We start from the raw sequence: 11894 nt of genomic DNA, 5'->3' as shown, positions 1-11894 counted from the left end.
CACTCTGTGGGCTACAGATGAACTGTTCAAATGGTCTTAGCTTCCAGTTACAAGTAATTTTCTTTTCAGACTGTTTTTCATGTCTGTTTCTGCACTGGCAAAGTGATTGGACTGTGCTCCTTGAAGCTGTAGGACTGAACATTACAGATGGTACTAGTGTTCTGTATTTCCCTTTTGACAGCATTGGAAAGACTGAATTTACAGCTTGACTTCTGTATCTACCAAATGTCCATTTCACAAAGCAATTTTCTGGAGTGTCTGGCCCTGATTATTGATTCAGCTGTATTTGGTGGGGTTGTTTTGTGAGCAAAAAGTCGCTTCCTGGTCCTGTAGCGAGCACACGTCCAGCCAGGAAACAGCTTGAGTGTTGGCATAAGGTATTGCACTCTTTTAGCAGTCCTGGCTGCTGATAGTGAGAGGCCATTCTAGCAACAGAGACTGTTTGGACTGTAATGTTTATTTCCTTTATTTTGTTGTCTATCAAAGACAACCTCTGGGCCTGCTGACATGACAGTAGCTTTGGTCACTTCTGGAAATTTGAGGTTCTGTGGCCTTAAAACTACTCCCTTTGCATGGGAAGGCTGAGATAAGCCCCATGTGTTACCTCCAGTTCCTGATCTTAGTGGTCTTCTAACTGGAGTTTTAAAAGTTAAATAAGTCTCTTCTCTTTAGATCCTCTTCTTTCTTTTCATTCCAGCTTCCTAAGAGGAAAAGCAAATACCATTTGCAGATTACTGCTGCACACTACATTTATTTCCTCAGTGTTTTCTTTCAGATCATGAACCCAGCCAACCAACTTCTTATCAATTTGACGAGCTGGAACTGTTGTCCTGGTGACCAGAGTAGCTGCACTATCATCACGTACAGAAGGCAGCAAAGGAGATGCCTTGACCTGTGGGTGTAGCTGTGTGCGCACATGATATGATAGTAAAGTCGCTTGGATACATGAAGATAAGATCCAGGTCGTGGTTTATCTATGTGAAAGATGAAGCAAAACCAAAATGGAGAAGCGTGCAAAGTTGATAACTGTAAAAGAAGAAATGAGAATGTGAGTAGGAGTTACAAATGCTCAGTTCTTCTTGGCATCTGGTCTGTGTACCAGTCGTGTAGTGCGTTTGTGTTTGAGAGCTGCCTGCCTGCCAGCCTGCTGCCTCTTTGCTTTTTTGTCTTCTTCTACCCCCTCCCACATTTCTCTCATTTCTTAGGTTTATGAACGTGAAAAAGGATAATGCTAGTAACACTTCTGAGTCATGCTTCTCACCCAAGTACACTATTCTTAATCCATTCGTATACACATTCCTGAACAACATCAACTCCAGCTCACCAGTTACTGATTTAGGTGAGTTATCAGACTGATTTGGTGGTGCACTGTCACAGATGAGCTCCTAGTGCTGGCTGCTAGAAAAAAACCCTGCTTTGAATGGCATACAATCCAAATGGAAGACAGAGAACAACAGATGGAAGGAGACAGATAAGGGAGCACAAAGAGACAGTGAGACATCATTACTCAGCACACAGGCAATGGTGTCAGCACACCAGCTGCCTCACAATTTGGAAAGTTTTGCAGGCAACACAGCATGTTCTTGTATTAGTGTAGTGGTATCTTCTGGTTCACTTAGATAATGGCAGCTTTCAGCCATCAGAGACAGTGTGTGACGGGCAACCTACATAAAACCAGATCCTGGCTTGGAGCTTAACTGGGGGTAAGAGCATATTCAGGTCCTTCACCTGTTGGTTTCTGTGCAAAGCAAGGACAGCTTTAGCCTGTTGGACTCCCAGGTGGGACTTGGCCTTGAGGCTTGTGCACCCTGTGTTATATGTCACTGTGTTGTAGCTGTGGTTGCTATGGGGAGGAAGTTTCCAGTTAATCCCAAACCCAATTAATCTTCCATGGCTAACTGAGAATTGAATAGGGTCAGCTTACTGTAAAAGCTTGCCTTTCTGAATACTTATTAACAGGTTATACCTCCACAGACACTATCAGAGTCCCACAGTAGACCCAAGGGGTATGTTAGTCCACAACATGACTCAGCCTCGTGGCAGAGCTCCCAGTGGGAGATAGCACATCTGTTGGCTGCAGGATCACAGCCCTGCTGACTGAAAGGGAGAGGTTTAAGGCTGTTGTGGGTGGAGCTTCTGTCATGTAAAATTCATGGTGCTCACAGGGCATCTTAAATAAAACATTACTCTCCCTGAAAAAGACATGAAGTCTTCATTTTGTGCTTAAAAAAAAAAGGAAAGATAGGATATTTAAAGAATGAGAAGAAGGGAATGTAGGGCTGTGTTGTGCGTGTTCCAGTCTGACATGACCCTCAATCTGCTGTCGCAATAATTTTGCACTGGAATGGCCCACGTATATTGCCCATGAGGAACTGTAGTAGCAAGGGCAAAATTGCTTTGGCTTAGAAGAGGACTCATGCTTTCTGATTAGCAGAAAAAAATGAGTTGCATTTCTCACCTCTGCAGTAGTTTCATCTTCTGAGGTACCTCCTTGAACTTCAGTGGCATAGTGTGTGATGCTGGTGGATAACAGAGCAGAAGTGGACCAGCTCTCTTGTTATGGAACAGCTGATAACATGGCTCACCTTACACTTCTGCTTCTGCTTTTTGTTCACCTGCCTGTCTGTGCCTATTGTCTTGCACTCATTAATACTTCTGTTACTTGAATCAGCAGTTTTCCTTGTGATGCTCATAACTTCCCCAGGTATTGTGTATTACTGAAAGTTTGAAGGGACTTGTGAAATTCCTGTGTGACTTGAGGTAGTAAGGCACAATGATACAGCCCTTCCTTTGTAACATGAGTTCTTCATTTCATGCTGAGCCTGATTAAGAAGAAGCTATTGTTTGTTCTTGGTACAAAAGGCTCTTGAGATAAATGGGAATGTGGCACCAATAACGAGCTGCATAATTTCAGGAGGGTGCCTGAAATAACTGGAAAGCAGGTTTTGCTATTAATGAGTGCAGTGAATAATTGCAGCCTTCAGTTCTTTTTCAAGGCAGGATTAGTCCACTGGTTTTAACTGAGATATAAAACGAATGTGTTGGTGGCTGAAAAAGTATGTTTTATTTTTGTATGTATTAATCCCAAAAGAGTGCGGTTACAGAAAATTCAGTGCAACTTATGTTTGTATCCTGCAAAGTTATTGCCTGAATCACACAATTGCTCTGGCTAAGGAAGATAAGCATATGACTTTCAGAAGTAAAATCTGAGCTCTTCAACTTATTGGTTTCCTCCGGTGCTTTGACCAGTTTCAGACAGGTTTGACAGATGGAATAATATGAAATATGAAAGTTCTGAAACATTTTGTCAAAATTCACTCCTGGAAAAGAGACACAGTCCACTACCCAGAGTTAGGAAATGCCTGATTCAGAAGACAGCAGCCAGCAGGCACTCCTCTTCTGCTCAGCCATTCAGCCTACTCCTGGCTCTGCATCACATACAACATGTTACGCGTGATAGGTAGTCGAAGTGGCCCATATGTGAGTCTTATGTGACAGTGTAGGGAAAAGAAATGCAAAGCCTGAGGTAAAAGAAGTCACCTTTATGGTTTTATCCAAACCCATCGGTTTTTTGGTGGTTAGTTTTAGAATGATGTGGCCTCGCAGTGTGATGCATGGACAGCCAACCAGGCAGCTTGTGCTGGCCAGGCCATTTCAGCAAGTTCACAGGATATGTCCAGTGTTCTTAAAACGTCCCGGAGTGTCCTGCACGTGATTCTTACTCACCACTCCTGAAACACAGATCTGAGTACCACAGCTGTGCTGTGCTCAGGATGGCATAGCCAGATGTCTGCATTTTCTCATTCATCGCATGGAGGGCACAGCTTGTGCAACCTTATCTACAGTGAATGCCTAATGCTCCGTAACAGCTTGGTCTTTACTTGAGAAGGAAATGTTATTTGTAGTTTAGAATTTGAATTGGATCTGGCCCATTCGTCTTTCATCCTACATCGTTTCTTTTGAAGTTGTTTCTTTTTGGAGGAGTCACCAAGACAGTACTGCCAGCTAGCTCAGGAAGGCAGTCTGCCTATGATGCAAGCTCCAGAGCTTGGAATGAATTAGAAAGGACAGATGAAAGCAGTTTTTCCAAATTTGAGTGTACGCAGCATGTTGGTGGAAGTGTCTAACTGTGGGGCTTGCAATACTCTGTTGGCTGTGTTCATCATGTGGTTTCTGCTTTGTAGGCGTACGTGCAGACTGGTTGTTGCATGATGACTCCTCACTTAGAGAATCTAGGGAAATTCAGAGCTTTAATTTGAAGTCGGCATTGGAGACATCCTGGTAATAGAAATAGCTACCTGATTCCCCTTGCTTTCATTTCAAACACCACGTAGTTCTTCTAAGTTCCTGTCTTGACAGTGAAGAGAGAGGGCTGATGCTGCTGTTTGGGGAAGAAGTGGTCAAATAGTAACTTTTGATGTTGATTTCTGGAATCTAATAGTGAAAAATATCAGAAGCTCTAGTCTTCTCTTTTATTAATTAAGAAAGAAATTGGAAAGATGTCTGTGGAAAGATGTCTTTTGTTTAGAGCAAAATCCAGTGGGAACAGGACAAAATGAACTGAGGACCCTGGAGGAGAACATAATTTCGTTATCTGTAAGCTTTTGTGAGGAGTCAGGCTTCACAAACAGGAAAGGATCAGGAAGAACTCAAATTGTTCATTACAGCACTCTTGTATTGGGGTGGGAAACTTTGTTTAATGCCAATGTAAATGTCACTGGAGGTAATAGGGAGGTATGAGGATAGTTCAAAATTAGGGATATAATTTTCTGGGCAATATTGGTGGTGGACGGATGGCTGGACTAGATGATCTTTGAGAACTTTTCCAACCTTGTTGATTCTATGAAAATTAGCATGACTTCTGTTTCCAAGGAAGAAAGTAGTTTTGAGTGCTTGTGGATGAACGATCCAGTGTATAATGCAAGAAAGCTCAATGACTGGTACCTGCCTCTGCAAGTCACTGCAGAGCAAGATGCCAGCCCTTGGACTGCCATGTCTGTGGTGTCCCTGCTGTGGAAGCTTCCCATCTCAGCAGCTGCTCGTGCTAAAATGACCTGGAGAGTTTAAAGAGGTATACACAGGAATTTCCTAGTTCCAAACATGTCATAACCTTTTCTGTATTGTATTACTTTAGGCTGATGAAGAGGCACTGAAATATGGTGGTCACATAGATGCAGGTGCTAATTATGGTTACAGCATGTAAACAAGCTACATGTGAACAAAGGCCAGTGCACAGGACTGCATAGTTTTGATATTTTAATTAGCTGTTTTCCTGATGATGAAAACATGTTTGAGATGATTCAGGTGACAGGAAGACCTTAAGGTGTAAATAGGCATCAAAAGCAAGAACTGACTCAGAATGTTTTAGTTTATAATCAAAAAATAACAAAGCTCAGGGAGGGTTGTGCTGATTTTAATTCAGTCAAGCTACATGGAGTGAAAGCAGTGACAAAAAAGTAAAACAAAGGCATATTCTTAAGCATAAAGCATAGGGAAAAGAGAAAAAAACAAACAATCAAACCAAACATGGTAGTAATGAATATAAAGCAATTGCCGAAAGTGCAAAAGGTCAGTAAGGCAAACCAAACCAACTGCGTCCCTCAGTGCCACATCTCCATGGTTCTTGAACACCTCCAGGGATGGTGACTCCCCCACCTCCCTGCACAGCTGTGCCACTGCATTTAAAAAAAAGCCAGGGAACAGAGGGATATAGCAGTGCACTAAAATCTCTCCATCTAACAGCAGTTCAGGATATGCCAAATAATGCCTGCTAAAGCCAGATGCCTTAAATTAGCAATGATAATAGATTACATCAGCAATTTTAGTAAGACTAACCAGATTTCTCAGTTGTTGAGCCAGGCATTTTAAATACTTTGAGACACTCGTAAATTGTGCAGGGCTGGAGAATCATTTTTAAAAGTATTAACAGGACACTGGGGTAATTTGATGATTGATCTCAAGTACAGCTAGACAGCCGATACAGACTTGCTTAATAAAGAATTCAAGAGAATGTGATAGAAGCAGTGCCAATTAATATGGGATTGCAAGGTTGGATGGTAAAGCAATCAGTAAGTTGGCACAAAAGACCTCCAATTTCTGCTCCATCTCCTTGTCTCTCGCTGCCTGCATCCCTGCCTTGCCTTTCACAGCCTCTCAATGCACTTGTCTGGTTTGCTTTGCTCATGCTGCATGTGCTTTGTTGCAGAGCCTGCTAAGGCGTGTGAACTGCAAGGCCTCCTGATTTAGTCTGACTCTGCCCTTTTAAAAAGAGGCCAGAGATCTCAGCAACAAAACCCAAAGAACTAAAACAGCAAACCACCCCAAATATGACAGACGGGAAAACATACAGTGGATCTTTTGGTGCTTTCATAAATAAAAGTCAGACAATCACATGGTTTTCTAAAAATAACACCCATAGTGAGTGCTCCAGTAGGAATAATACTGACCTAGTTTGCATGTTAGCTGTGTGCAAAAAATAAGATGGTGAGGGAAACCAAACTGCCTCGTGATATTTGCAATTGTTGAACCAGATCTGATTGGAGAGGTGCTTAATTAGATGTTACATTCTCATCTCTATGGCTCCTCTGGGGGTCTCAGGGAAGAGGGGGAGGGGATGGCTGCTGACAGGATGGCCCGACTGATGCTGCTGCTTTCCCTTAACATATCCACTATTTTTCTACTCTCTCATGATGAGCAATACATGAATTTCTGAGTCTGAACAGCCTCAGTGCCGGAAAAGGCTTTCATTCAGGCAGAGAATCTAGGTCAGCTGTTCATAAGAACAGATCAAGCCCTCACTGAGTGGAGCGATGGGCCTTCAGCAGGACCTGCTTGGTTTCCTGGCTGCTTTTGTGCACAAGCAGCCCCTTACATTGACAGGCGTTTTGTGGACAGCAGCTCTAGCTTCCTGTCAGCAGGCTGGATGCAGGCAGGGCTGATTCAGTGCACAGTGGAAAATCAATAGTATGAAGTATTAATTGTGATGTTAAAAAAAATATCTAAGATGAGGCACTCAGTAATAAAGGTCTGTACCTGTGTCCAAGAGGATCTGACTTGTGAGATAATACGTTACAAGGACTGGGCTTAAATTTGGTCTGATTCTGCACCTATAAATAACTGCTTCTACATATGGCATCTGATTACTCAATTGTATATGCAGATTAGATAGTCATTTATATGCTGTCATCAGTGACAGCAACTAATAGAACTGACAGTTATTTCCAGGCTCATATGGGAATGCCAAAGGTTTTAAATATCAGTCATTGCCTGCTATACGTACCAATATCCCTCCCCATCTCTTCCCTTCAAATACGTTAGAATAAATATCACAAGGTACATCTGTTTCCCAGAAGAAGTTGTACTGCTCTATTATGCTATGTATTTTGTGTATGAATACAGTCCAGATTGGAATTCTGATACATGTGTATTATGTCTGCTCTGAAACAGTGAATCAAGAAGAAACAAGATATTAATATGCTTTTTCTCACTCATGCTGATACCTGCAAAGGTGGGAGGCAACTGAACTTGCGAAGGATTCATGTCCCACTTGCCTCTGCGCAAAGTGTGATCCATTGCTTTTTGATCCAGAAGATATCTTACAGCTCTTGGGTTCTCCCTTTGCATAGATCTAAATGGTTATGCTGAGGGTTAGGTTAGTAGGAACCAGGTCTAGAGCCCTGTTCATCTTCTTCTCCCCACCAGCAAATCAGTACCATCTTCTTTTTCCCAATGTGAAACAGCTTCTGAGCATGAAAGTTTGTATTTTGCTAGCGTTTTGTCCACTGTAGTTACATTTAACTGTGAACAGTGTGGTAACAGCGAGCATAGTGAGCATGTAACCACTGTTGGGCCTGAAACCTCAACAATAAAAACTTATGCAGAAAATACCCCTAAAACAATGTTCATTCAAGCAAACAAGCTCCGTACAGCTGCCTTAAAATGCAATGATTTTGTGCTGCATCAAGATCAGATACATTAATTCTTCTTGCAATTTGTGCAACTTTCAGATGTCCAAGGCTCTAAGATATTTATTGTTAATTGTTATGTAGCCATGGAGCACATAAACAACACTCCAGCTTGACTTCCTGCTCACCAAACAGATGGGCTGAATTTTTTCTTTGAAGCTAAAGGAAAGAGTCGTGTCCTTAAAATCCTTTGTTGGAATGCGGCCTCGATTCTGTTTTATTCACTGAATTTCAGAAGTCCAATAACATGTGCTGGATATCTCAGGTCACAGCGTTACAGACTGCGTGTTTCTTCAGGATAGATTAAAAACGCTGATTCTTTTCGAAATGTTCTTGATAATTTAGAAACATCCTTGCAGCTTATCTAACTGTGCTTCCTTGAGGATCCCTGCAGCAAGCAGTGGGTGCTGGTGGTGCTCTTGCAGTGAGTGCGGCTCACGTGGGTTCGTGTTTCTGGATCTTTATATAGCATTCTCTCTGCTTTGCTGAGAAGAAGCACAGAAGGATGGGATATGTTCTGGCATTGGCAGCATCACAAATGCCCTTCTCTTTCCTTTCCTGAGCCTGTATCTCCTGCCTCCTCCTGCCCCCAAAGTCTTGCCCACCCCTTGTTGTGGCCATATTTCTTTCTTTCCTGTGGGAGGAGAAGCGGTCAGAAAAAGTTGAAGACTCACAGAGCTCCCCCCTCACGTAGCAATGCTGAATTTTCTAATGCCGTGTCTCTAAATGCTTTTCTGTTTTTGGAAGGAACACTGTGGTGCAGTGTAAATGTTTTATCACAGTGCATTTGGGAGGCCTGCTTTATTCAGCTTGAACTCATGCTGATGAAAATTTAATGCTTCTCTTTGTGCTCATGCAGACTTCCTCCACAGTGTATTTTACTGAAATGATTTCAGAGGATATGATTAGCTCTCTCTTAGGACCATCATGGGCTCCTGCTGCTGTTGCAAACCTATTGCTATATCTTGCTTAAGTTCAGTAGCATAGAGCTGAGAGAAGAGATTGCAGAAATCTTTTAGAACTGACCTTTTTGCAATGTGACATGTCGTCTTGTCTGATATGATGAGCTAGTAGATAAACTAGCTCTGTGCCCAGTGTGGGATAGGAATGGAATTCTTATACAGACTGCCCAGAAGGGGAAATGAGAAATGCTAGATGCTGAGCATCTCTAAAAATGTGAAAATCAAACAACTTCTTTGGCAAGACAGACACTTCCATATTCTGCAGCCAGTGCAGGTGTGTGGGGTGTTCCTGCCTCTGTAGCCAGAGATGCCTGATGAATGATACATTTGTGAAAGATGGTGGAAGAGATGGCTGAGATTTGATCTTGAGTTAAGATGAAGTTGTGCACAGCTCCTGTGTGACAGGTTTGTTCAGGAAAGCAGTCTGTAGTTATGATTTTTAGCCTCCAGATGGTGTTTGACAGATGTGCCCGTGGAGCTGTGTCAGTGTAGTGCTGGTGAAACACTGGAGACTGGAAATAATAGAATCACTGGCCTCTTGTGGCAGCAGGAAAAACAGGCGAATGAGTTTGGAGTGTGGAAAGTGAATTTTCAGTCCCAAATCTCTGCACATGCTACTCCACACAGGACTGTGGGTGAGCAGGATGTTTTCTTCAAAATTGAACCTAAATTATTCACTGCTGGTGTGAATCTGTGGATCTATGAAAAAATGTACAGAGGAAGCCTATCAGTCAAAGCCAAATAAAAGATTCAAATAAAATCATTTTAGGCTTGCCTCTGTCCAAATGGAGGCGGAATATTCATACTCCTAACTTCTAAAAAGAGAAACACCTCTGGTTAAAATCATGGAACATCTTGAAAAGAGACGTGGTGGCTGCAATGATGCATTCTTTATCACACTAGCAAACAATATCCATAATTTATGGTTTAAGAAAGCCGTTTCCAAGTAGCATTTAAGTGGTAGTTCTGTACCAAACCTGGACCCTTTTGGATAGGAAAACTCTTTGGCTGGCTCTTAGGATGACACTTTTCTGAGGCTCGGTGGCTGTGGCTGGCCTTCTGGGATACAATCGGGCTCATAGCAGTGCAGAGGCTTCTGTAGCAGAGGTATTTTTTTAGTGTCATCACAAGATCTTTCAGGACTTGGACTTTCCAAGTGCTGGAGTAGCAAGGGTGGACTCTGAGTAATAGGAGATGAGGAAAGAAATGACTCCTGTGGGTATTTCCCCTTCATCGTTTCCTGAAGCTTTCTCAGGCAGAGGCCAGGTTGCCAGTCCTTCAAACCTGTCCTCAGCCTGCAGTTTGGCACGTGGTGTATATTGCATTACTGTTCATATGTATGGAGCTGTCTGTAGGCAATGGCATGGCTGAGATCCTCTGGGTAAGGACTGAGGGAGTAGCAAATAAAGGAGGTGTTGTGGTGGGACACTGCTATGAGACCACCCAGCCAGAATGATGACACCAATGAATTATTCTTTAAGGAACTAAGAGAGACATCGAGATCTACTGCCCTTGTCCTTATGGGGGACTTCAACCCCTTAAGGGGGACGTGCCAGATGTTAATTGGGAACATCACACAGCTGACATAAATGGGTCCAGGAAATTCCTAAAACACTTTGATGACAACTTCCTGGTAAAGGAACTAAGGGAGCCAACGAGGAAAGGTGCCCTCCTAGCTCTGTTGCTTGTGAGCACCTGGTGTGTGAAGCTGCAATTGGTGGCTGTCTTGGCCACAGTGACCATAAAGTGGTCAAATTTAATATCTTTGGTGGTAGGAGAAAAACTGACACCAAAACCTCAACAGTGGATATGAAGAGAACAGATCTTAGTCTGTTCAGGAAACAGTTAGTAAGGTCCCCTGGGAAATTGCTTTTGAAGGCATTTCTGTTAGTGCTGGCCACTTTCTGAGTACCATCTTCTGAGAAGACAGGAGCCTGCAATTCCTAAATGCTGAAACAACACAGGTGAGGCAGAAGGTTGGCTGGGCTGAACAGGGATCTTCTCGAGCTTAGGTGGAACAAGCAAGTGTATGCCTGCTGGGAGCAAGGTGATAACTTGTTCTGTGTTAACTTGTCATCTACGGAGAAACTCAGAGAAACTGGGAAGTAGTCTTCAAATACTTACAGGAAATTCATTGCCTGAGTCCCATGCATGCTGGCCAAGCACAGACTGAAGTGTGTTTGCGCCCTTCAGCTTGGTGCCAGCGCTGGCCTTTTCTGACCAGATCTGCTGGCCCTCTCCTCTCCGTGTGTCCCTGCAGGTGTTGGTGCCACTCTAAGGGCGACAGCCTTCTGTCTTTCCACGCCAGTAATGCAAAACCAGCCACTGGCCTCTGCACAGAAGTGTGAAGGAACATGGAAACTGCATCGTGCTCCTCCCTGTATCTGCTATTTCTGCACAGCCAAATATAACCAAACTGCAAACAGAGCCCGAAGGTCTGTCTTAGAGTAAGAAAACTAGCAAGTTTGCTTTGAAATGTTCTGTTATCCCAGCATTTGTCTGAACCTAGACACTCATTTCATGGTCTGAAGGAACAAACTGTTTTTAACCCAGCACTTATTGTATGCTATGCATAAATCCTTCTCCTTCTTTCACTAAAGAGAAGCAGAAGGAAGTTTCAATCACTGCAGTGTTTTCACTCTTTGCTGGAGGTCTGTGGGGAAAGACCAGGGTATGAAAATTCCCAGCTTGGTACCAGTTCCTTTACTGAAAAGGAAACTAGCACTTCTGGAAGTATTACTTTATTCTTCTTTTGCTGAGTGCATTGGGTATTATTAATGCAGAGATTTTTTGGGTCCTATCCTATTGCTAGGCTTTCTATAGTTCATCTTTAAAATTTGGAGGATTATGTTATTTATTACTATTTGTCAAAAGGGGAAACATCTTCCTTAAAATAATGCTTGTTTCATTCTAATAAAAAATAGAATGAGGCAAAATCCCCAGGAATTAGGTAAAAATGTTTCAAAAG

The 11894-nt window shown here is 42.7% G+C and overlaps 1 protein-coding gene across 8 annotated transcripts in view; it reads left to right on the top strand.

Annotated features, from left to right (window-relative positions):
• The first annotated feature begins 636 nt into the window (after window positions 1-636).
• The window catches only part of LOC122158305 (exocyst complex component 3-like protein), a 35089-nt gene continuing 23831 nt past the window's right edge, over window positions 637-11894 (top strand). For 4 of the 8 annotated variants that reach the window (XM_042814892.1, XM_042814885.1, XM_042814891.1 and 1 more), the window contains exon 1: window positions 637-1048. The gene's annotated coding sequence lies outside the window, so the exon portion shown is untranslated. Of the gene's footprint in view, window positions 1049-1282; window positions 1340-1609; window positions 1704-5043; window positions 5072-11320; window positions 11362-11894 lie in introns of those variants that run through there. The other 4 variants (XM_042814889.1, XM_042814887.1, XM_042814890.1 and 1 more) reach the window with 4 other exon arrangements.

The sequence above is a fragment of the Centrocercus urophasianus genome, unplaced genomic scaffold (genome assembly GCF_019232065.1).
Source record: "Centrocercus urophasianus isolate 14NV4802_14NV808 unplaced genomic scaffold, USGS_Curo_1.0 seq_14, whole genome shotgun sequence".
Lineage (NCBI taxonomy): Eukaryota > Metazoa > Chordata > Aves > Galliformes > Phasianidae > Centrocercus > Centrocercus urophasianus.
The sequence above is the reverse complement of the archived record's forward strand: the minus strand, read 5'-3'. Positions and strand labels throughout refer to the sequence as shown.